This window comes from Columba livia, chromosome W (assembly GCF_036013475.1).
Source record: "Columba livia isolate bColLiv1 breed racing homer chromosome W, bColLiv1.pat.W.v2, whole genome shotgun sequence".
Taxonomy (NCBI): Eukaryota; Metazoa; Chordata; class Aves; order Columbiformes; family Columbidae; genus Columba; species Columba livia.
Window position 1 is genome coordinate 21,416,813 of NC_088641.1, and position 8,898 is coordinate 21,425,710.

At 42.4% G+C, this 8,898-nt stretch overlaps 1 long non-coding RNA gene across 1 annotated transcript; it reads right to left on the reverse strand.

Moving 5' to 3' along the window:
- Positions 1-567: 567 nt before the first annotated feature.
- Positions 568-8,661, reverse strand: LOC135577190 (uncharacterized). The gene is made up of 3 exons (XR_010468757.1): positions 8,107-8,661; positions 714-8,063; positions 568-670 (listed from the first exon to the last, which is right to left on the reverse strand). It is a non-coding gene; the product is annotated as an uncharacterized LOC135577190 (long non-coding RNA).
- Between the last annotated feature and the right edge of the window lie 237 nt (positions 8,662-8,898).

The window sequence follows — 8,898 nt, forward strand, 5'->3', positions numbered from 1 at the left end:
CTTCATTTAATTCCTGTGATTATAAACTTTATATGTAATTCCAATTAGCTGAACAATCCCTCAGCTCCTACCTTTTGTAACTTCTTACAGATGTCAATAAACAGCATACTAAGCATCAATCCCTGACATTAATTTTAGAACCAAATCCAAATCAGTCTATCCACAAAACAACACTAACTGCCATACAGCTAACTCAATTTACTTTCATGTGTACAGATGCATCTGAAGGGGGAGCAAGGTGGCACTTTAGTAACGGAAACGGTTCTTATTTTGTAATTATTTCCCCAAACAAATTCTTTTGGTACCAAATATAAACATACAAACTAAAATACTGAGCTCAGACATGCAAACCGAATACCGAGTTCAAATATGCAAACAGATCACAATCACACTTCTTTTATGCATAAACTGTCCAAACCCAGCCTCCTTCTAATGTTTCAGAAAGCAATTTGACGGCGATAGGTTTAAATTGGACATATCAACAGAGAAGGATACAGATAACTAACACAGAAAGATAACACAGGTAACGTTACCAGAACAACAGTAAACAGGATCAAATCACCGGTTTCAACAGTAAATACAGATTAAATCACTAGAACTACAGACCAGGTGCTGAGTAGCACAAATAACCAGACCAGGTGCGCACAAATAACCAGACCAGATGCCGAGCCTGCGGCACAAATAACCAGACCAGACCAGACCAGATGCCGAGCCTGCAGAGGTTTCCCTCTGTCTGACGGACGGCTGCCTAGGCAATACCACGGGAGCTCCCTGCCCAACCGAGCGTGGCTTTCGCCGCGTCTGACCGGCAGGCTACCAGATGCCTGACCAGCAGGCTACCAGACCAGAACCAGACCAGGCGGGTACCCAACAATCCAGATAAAGCACCTTCTTACCAGTCAGAGGTCCGTCGAGAGCAGCGGAGGGTCGGTCGCGTCCGATGCGCTCCCCAAGAATACCTCGGTGCTAGCTGGAGCAGGATCAAGACGCGATCCGCCTCAGCAATGCTCGCGAGGTCCCATCTGGGTCGCCAAAAATGTTAGCATTCAGGACACATAACCACGGGCGTAGTTATATGTGGTGCTTTATTTCAGCGCTGGGGAAACCAGGGGCTCGCACCCAAAGCTGGCTCCGACCACTGATTCAAACTTCACCATTTTATACAATTTGGTTACATACATATTCATTAAAGTTACAACGTGTATATTGCATATTCATTAGGTTACACAATTATTTCACAATATCAGTTGCAACACCTTGGAACTACTCTAAGCGTGCGCAGTGTCCTCTGGTGGTCGTTCAGGGGGTCTTCAGGATGAAGTAAGTAGTCTTCATCACTAGTGTACTTTTCATCTTTTGTCACTGCAAATGCGCACTTCGTATAAAATTATACAAATTCTTGGATGATAGCAAATGTACCTTCTCAGCACTTTCAAGATAAGATAAGAGCTTACTGAGAACTAACAGAACTAATTTTCAGTTCTCTAAAATATGAGCTCGTATACAACTTGCATAGCTTTTACGATAAGGTAGGAATCCTGGATATGGTCTACAGAATCAGAAACACAGCCCAGCCCACAAAATTCAATTCAACTATAACATTTCCCCCCTTTGAAAATGCTTTTCTATTCCTAGACAATGCATTTTCACTACTTTATGTTTTCCTTATAAGCTGGAGGGTTGTCAAAAGTAGGTCTGCTAAGAACAGTAAAGATGCGGTCGTTCCTGGCGTTTGATTGACTTATCTGATGCTTAATACAAGCATACAGCGAAAAGAAAAGAGCAACTATAATAGCAAGCAAAAATAAACTTTCCAACAATGAATGTACCCATCCTCCCAGGTTCAGGTTCAATTTGCCTAGCAAGGCCCCAATCCAGCTCTGCTCTACATCTTGTTTTTCCGCTTGCAGATCCTTTTCTGTTTGGGTTAATTGGGAAATATCTTTCTCCACTTCAGAGGTTATGTTTGGGATATGAATGCAGCAGTGATCAACCCTATCCTTTAAATACCCACAAAGCCCATTTTCTTTTAGCAACATTATATCAAGTGCCATTCTGTTCTGCAAAGTCATTTTGGTCGTAGCTTGCAATTGTATATTGAAATCTCGAAAACCCTTTTTGGTTATCCTTGCCAATCGATCCATCTGTCCAATTAATCTGTCAATCATTTCTCTGTTTCTATAAGCTGCAATTGGTGCGAAGAAAGATTCTAATGCCCAGCCGAATTTAACACTACCTGATGTCTCGTGCCACACATCATCTTCATCTATCTCTTGCTTGTGCCTAACTTGTAGGAGTTCTTGCCTATTCTTCAGGGGTGACCTCTTCCAAATGGGACATAGGGTTGGTAACCCCAAAGTAACCTCCCTTACTGGTCCTGCTATCGGTAAATGTGTTGTCCAGGTTCCATCACTTAAGGCCCAAACCAAATGTCCCACACTACCTATAGTTCCTCTACAATCTATCTTATCTCCATCAATGCCTATTTTGATTGCTTCCTTTGGATCCAATTGTTTCTGAAAAATGCAACCTGTGATTACTGCAACTTTAATGATGGACAGAGGTATTTCTCTTACATCTGTCTGGCAGGTCATCACTCGAGAGCAATTCCACCATGGTACTGTTACTCCTCTCGTTACATTGGTCCATCGTATACACCATGGAAATGCTTCACTATATTGATATTGCTGTACTATGATTCAGTTATGTTCTGATTATCCTGATCTTTACATTCCCAATAGGTCCGATTAACCTCTTCATATACTGTCTTTTTGGTCCAACTTTCTTTGAGAATTACCTTTCCTCTAAATTCCACTGTTTCGGGTCCTGTTTTTACCCATTTTTCAGTTGGCACTTGCTCCAGCCTAGTACGGGATTCACACACTATCTTACCAGTTTTATTCATTCTCGGTAAGGTTGTAGATATTATTCCCCATTGTATTGGGTCTTCGGCCGATTTTGGAATGGGAAGGCAAGCAGTGATGCTACTGGCATTTTGGGTTTGTGCAAAATCTCGAATTAATCCTATCATCAGATTCTCTGCCTGATTCTGTACACTCTGCACTACTTGCGGCATTTGAGCATCATCACTATCTCCTATAGCCCTTCGTGTTTTGCATAATTGTTCTCCAGTGACTTTGCAAATCAGTGTGGCATACAGTCTGGGTACATAAACTACTATAAGCACAAAGCGGTGATAAAAGTTAGACATCCTGCGTTGTGATTTTAAGTGTGGTTGGACCCACTAATTGTGATTGCCACCGTTTTGGGACTTTTTTCACTCGGGTGTAATGTATCCAGGAATCTATTTCGGCAACCTTGATTGCGGTAAATGTAGTTAAAAGTACTTGATAAGGTCCGTCCCAACGTTCTTTTAAAGGATCTTCTCTCCAAGTCTTTATATACACCGTGTCTCCAGGTTCTATATCATGTACTGGATTCTCAAGTGCTAGTGGGCAATTCCACACTAATACGGATCTGAGTCGATTCAATGTCCTGCCGAGAGACAACACATAATTGTACACATCCTGATTACCTTTTACATGTACACTTGGATTCGGATTAGGTGCTTCATATGGTTTGCCATACAGAATCTCATATGGGCTTACTGACATTCCCCTCCTGGGTTTAATCCTAATTCGCAATAACGCTATTGGTAAGGCCTGGGGCCATTGAATTTTTGCTTCCTGACAAATTTTGCTAAGCTTTTGTTTTAGCGTCTGATTCATTTTCTCCACCTGGCCACTGGACTGGGGTCTCCACGGGGTATGTAATTCCCATTTAATTCCCAAACAACTACTGACTTCCTTTACCACTTGAGCAACAAAATGTGGTCCCCTATCACATGATATTCCCAATGGTACTCCAAATCTAGGAATTATTTCCTTCAATAACCATTTTACAGTTTCTTGTGCCTGGTTGGTGCGACAAGGGAAGGCTTCTGGCCATCCTGAAAAAGTGCATACCCCAACTAATAGATATCTGAATCCTCGGGTTTTGGGGAGTTCCACATAATCTATTTGCCAACAATCTCCTGGTTGTACACCTGTCCTAATTTTTCCCATATCTGCTTTCCTTTTAACTAAAGGATTATTTCTCAAGCAAATTTCACACTTAGCTGTGATGGATTTTGCCATTGTTAACATCTGGACCGAGATAATTTGTTTTCTTAGATAAGTTACCAATGCTTCTGCACCCCAATGACACTTCTGGTGCTCTGCCTGAAGTATCCCTCTCGTAATTGTGATAGGCACCACAATTTGTCCATTGGCGGTTACATACCATGCAGAATTATCCTAGACAGCTTTTACTAGTCTTGCCAATTTCTCATCTTCTGTAGAATATTCAGGTGCCTCTGAAGGTGTAGGTAATAAATCAATTGCTCTTACCTTCTGGGAGACGAGACCCACCATCATCCAGACTTGTCGTGCCACTGATCGGGCTGTCTGATCAGCAAGTCGATTTCCTTCAATAATTTTCGATGTCCCACTCTGATGAGCTTTACAGTGCATGATGGCAACTAGTGATGGCTTTTGAATGGCATTAATCAAGTTCAATAATTCTTTTTGGTACTTGATATTTGTTCCTTGGGAGGAGAGTAGTCCACACTCTTTCCAAAGAGCTCCATGTACATGAACAACCCCGAATGCATATTTTGAGTCAGTCCAAATATTGACCCTTTTGTCCTCACTGAGCTCCAGTGACCTAGTTAGGGCTATCAACTCAGCTTTCTGTGCTGATGTATTTGGTGGTAGGGATTTAGCTTCAATTACTGTTTTGGCAGTAGTAATCGCGTATCCTGCATACCGCACTCCGCTTTCCACAAAACTACTGCCATCAGTAAAAAGCTCCCAATCCGTCTCCTCCAATGGGGTATCTTTCAGGTCAGGTCGACTTGCGTGGGTATATTCAATGACCTCCACACAATCATGTTCCAGATTTTCTTCTTCAGTCTCTGCGCTTAAAAACACAGCTGGATTCATTAGGTTAGTTGTTTTTAGGATAACATCATCCTGCTCTGTTAAAATTGCCTGATATTTCATCATCCTACTTGGGGAAAGCCAATGGCCCCCCTTTTGTTCCAATACAGTAGTCACCATATGGGATACAAACACTTCGATCTTTTTTCCCATAGTCAGTTTCCGGACTTCCTGAACTAATATCGCGGTAGCAGCCACTGCCCGCAAGCACGTCGGCCATCCAGCACTTACCGGGTCAAGTTGTTTAGAGAAATAACCTACGGGCCTTTTCCAAGATCCCAGCCGTTGGGTTAATACCCCTAGGGCAAGTCTCTGTCGTTCATGTACGAATAACTGAAAGTCTTTACTCAGATCAGGTAGGCCCAAAGCAGGCGCTTGCATTAAAGCCTGTTTCAACTTTTGAAAAGCTTCCTGTTGTGGTTTTTCCCACACTAAGGTCTTATTCTTCTGTGCCTCGTATAAAGGTTTGGCAATGAGCCCATAGTCCATGATCCAGAGCCTGCACCATCCTGCCATTCCTAGAAAAGATCTTAATTCATGTAAGTTATGCGGTTCTGAAATCGCACAGATAGCATGTACACGGTTTATACCTAGTCTTCGCTGTCCTTGAGAAAGCTCGCATCCTAGATAGATCACAGTTGTGGATGCAATCTGAGCTTTATTTTTTGACACTTTATATCCATTCATTCCCAATTGATTCAATATTTCAATTGTTACCTGAATGCAAAGTTCTTGGGTCTCAGCAGCAATCAAAATATCATCCACATATTGCAGCAACAAATACCATTGTCGAGGAATTCCGATATAGCCTCTCGTAGTCCATTCCTCAAGTTCTTTGGCTAGTTGATTTCCGAAGATAGTCGGACTATTCTTAAATCATTGTGGAAGGCGTGTCCAGGTTAATTGGGCCTTTCTCCCGTTGTGTGGATTCTCCCATTCGAAAGCGAATAGCTTTTTGCTTTCCTGGTCAAGGGGTATGCAGAAGAAGGCATCTTTTAAATCAAGTACTGTAAACCATTTATATTTCTCTTTCACAGATGTTAACAAGGCATACGGATTTGCAACTACTGGATGTATGTCCTTAGTGATCTGGTTTATTGCTCGTAAGTCTTGGACTAGTCGATAGCTACCATCAGGTTTCTTTACTGGAAAAATTGGAGTATTATATTCTGATTCACATTCTTCTAAAATTCCATATTTCAAAAATTTCTCAATTAAAGACACTATTCCTAATCTGGCTTCCAATTTCAATGGGTACTGTCTTAATCGTACCAGTTCAGCACCTTCCTTCAGCTCTACTTTCACAGGTTTAGCTGCCTTTGATTTCCCAGGTATGTCAGTTTCCCATACCGTGGGAATCACTGCATCTTCTATTGCCTGTGGTATTTTTACAATTGGATTTTCCTTTAATAGTAAAATTTGTCCTACCTTTGACTCCGGAACTTTCATTACCAAATTTCCATCCTCAAACGTTATTGTGGCATCTAATTTAGTCAGCAAATCTCGTCCTAAAAGAGAAACTGGACAATCTGAAACATATAAGAACTTGTGGGTTAGTTCCTTTTCTCCAAAACACAAATCCAAAGGTTGCAGGAATGGCCGTACTTCCTCCTTCCCTGTGGCACCAACAATTGTTGTAGCTCTGTGACCTACCGCCCCCTGTAAGGAATTCAGTAGAGACTAAATAGCCCCTGTGTCTACTAAAAATTTTACATCCCGGTTTTGGCAGCTTCTTTTAATCTTTCTAAAAAGGCCGAGGGAGACTCATTGTTTTCCTGCATCACATCATACAATTTTGACCAATTCGGCATAGCAGTTTGAACGCCAATCAATAACCAATCCTGATACCTCCGGAGACGGCTTAACCCGCCTCCTGTATTGTCTGTATCTCCTGTATTATCGGGGATCTTCTTTTGGAAAGTTCTCGTCAACGTTAGCCTCTACTTTCCCATTCCGAATATCTTCTCTCACTTTATCCCTCGCAACCTGTATAACCATATATTTTCTGTAGAGTCCATTAATGTATCCAAAATCACTTGTAAATCATCCCAATCAGGATTCTGCATTTTAATTATCATCTTAATTATTGCAACCTTATCTGGATTTTCCCGATAAGGACCAGCCGATTGCTTCCAGATTACTAAATCCCCCGGCGAAAACGGAACTTTTACATAGACTGGTTCCCCCCCACACCTACTGCCTGCCGCAGGGGTGCTATTACGTTTGATGATTCCCCGCGGGCGGCGAGCCCGGAGGAGAGGAGCTGCAGCTCCAGCTCTAGCAGCCGCCGCTCCCCACCCCTTTCCCACCGCTTTAGCAGACAGTCAGCTTTTCACCTTTTTTTTTTTTTCTCTGCAGCTTATCAAGGAGAAGCTGCCGGGCACAGGTTTGGGCTCCTTTTGCCTTTTTTCTCTCTTCATTTAATTCCTGTGATTATAAACTTTATATGTAATTCCAATTAGCTGAACAATCCCTCAGCTCCTACCTTTTGTAACTTCTTACAGATGTCAATAAACAGCATACTAAGCATCAATCCCTGACATTAATTTTAGAACCAAATCCAAATCAGTCTATCCACAAAACAACACTAACTGCCATACAGCTAACTCAATTTACTTTCATGTGTACAGATGCATCTGAAGGGGGAGCAAGGTGGCACTTTAGTAACGGAAACGGTTCTTATTTTGTAATTATTTCCCCAAACAAATTCTTTTGGTACCAAATATAAACATACAAACTAAAATACTGAGCTCAGACATGCAAACCGAATACCGAGTTCAAATATGCAAACAGATCACAATCACACTTCTTTTATGCATAAACTGTCCAAACCCAGCCTTCTTCTAATGTTTCAGAAAGCAATTTGACGGCGATAGGTTTAAATTGGACATATCAACAGAGAAGGATACAGATAACTAACACAGAAAGATAACACAGGTAACTTTACCAGAACAACAGTAAACAGGATCAAATCACCGGTTTCAACAGTAAATACAGATTAAATCACTAGAACTACAGACCAGGTGCTGAGTAGCACAAATAACCAGACCAGGTGCGCACAAATAACCAGACCAGATGCCGAGCCTGCGGCACAAATAACCAGACCAGACCAGACCAGATGCCGAGCCTGCAGAGGTTTCCCTCTGTCTGACGGACGGCTGCCTAGGCAATACCACGGGAGCTCCCTGCCCAACCGAGCGTGGCTTTCGCCGCGTCTGACCGGCAGGCTACCAGATGCCTGACCAGCAGGCTACCAGACCAGAACCAGACCAGGCGGGTACCCAACAATCCAGATAAAGCACCTTCTTACCAGTCAGAGGTCCGTCGAGAGCAGCGGAGGGTCGGTCGCGTCCGATGCGCTCCCCAAGAATACCTCGGTGCTAGCTGGAGCAGGATCAAGACGCGATCCGCCTCAGCAATGCTCGCGAGGTCCCATCTGGGTCGCCAAAAATGTTAGCATTCAGGACACATAACCACGGGCGTAGTTATATGTGGTGCTTTATTTCAGCGCTGGGGAAACCAGGGGCTCGCACCCAAAGCTGGCTCCGACCACTGATTCAAACTTCACCATTTTATACAATTTGGTTACATACATATTCATTAAAGTTACAACGTGTATATTGCATATTCATTAGGTTACACAATTATTTCACAATATCAGTTGCAACACCTTGGAACTACTCTAAGCGTGCGCAGTGTCCTCTGGTGGTCGTTCAGGGGGTCTTCAGGATGAAGTAAGTAGTCTTCATCACTAGTGTACTTTTCACCTTTTGTCACTGCAAATGCGCACTTCGTATAAAATTATACAAATTCTTGGATGATAGCAAATGTACCTTCTCAGCACTTTCAAGATAAGATAAGAGCTTACTGAGAACTAACAGAACTAATTTTCAGTTCTCTAAAATATGAGCTCGTATAC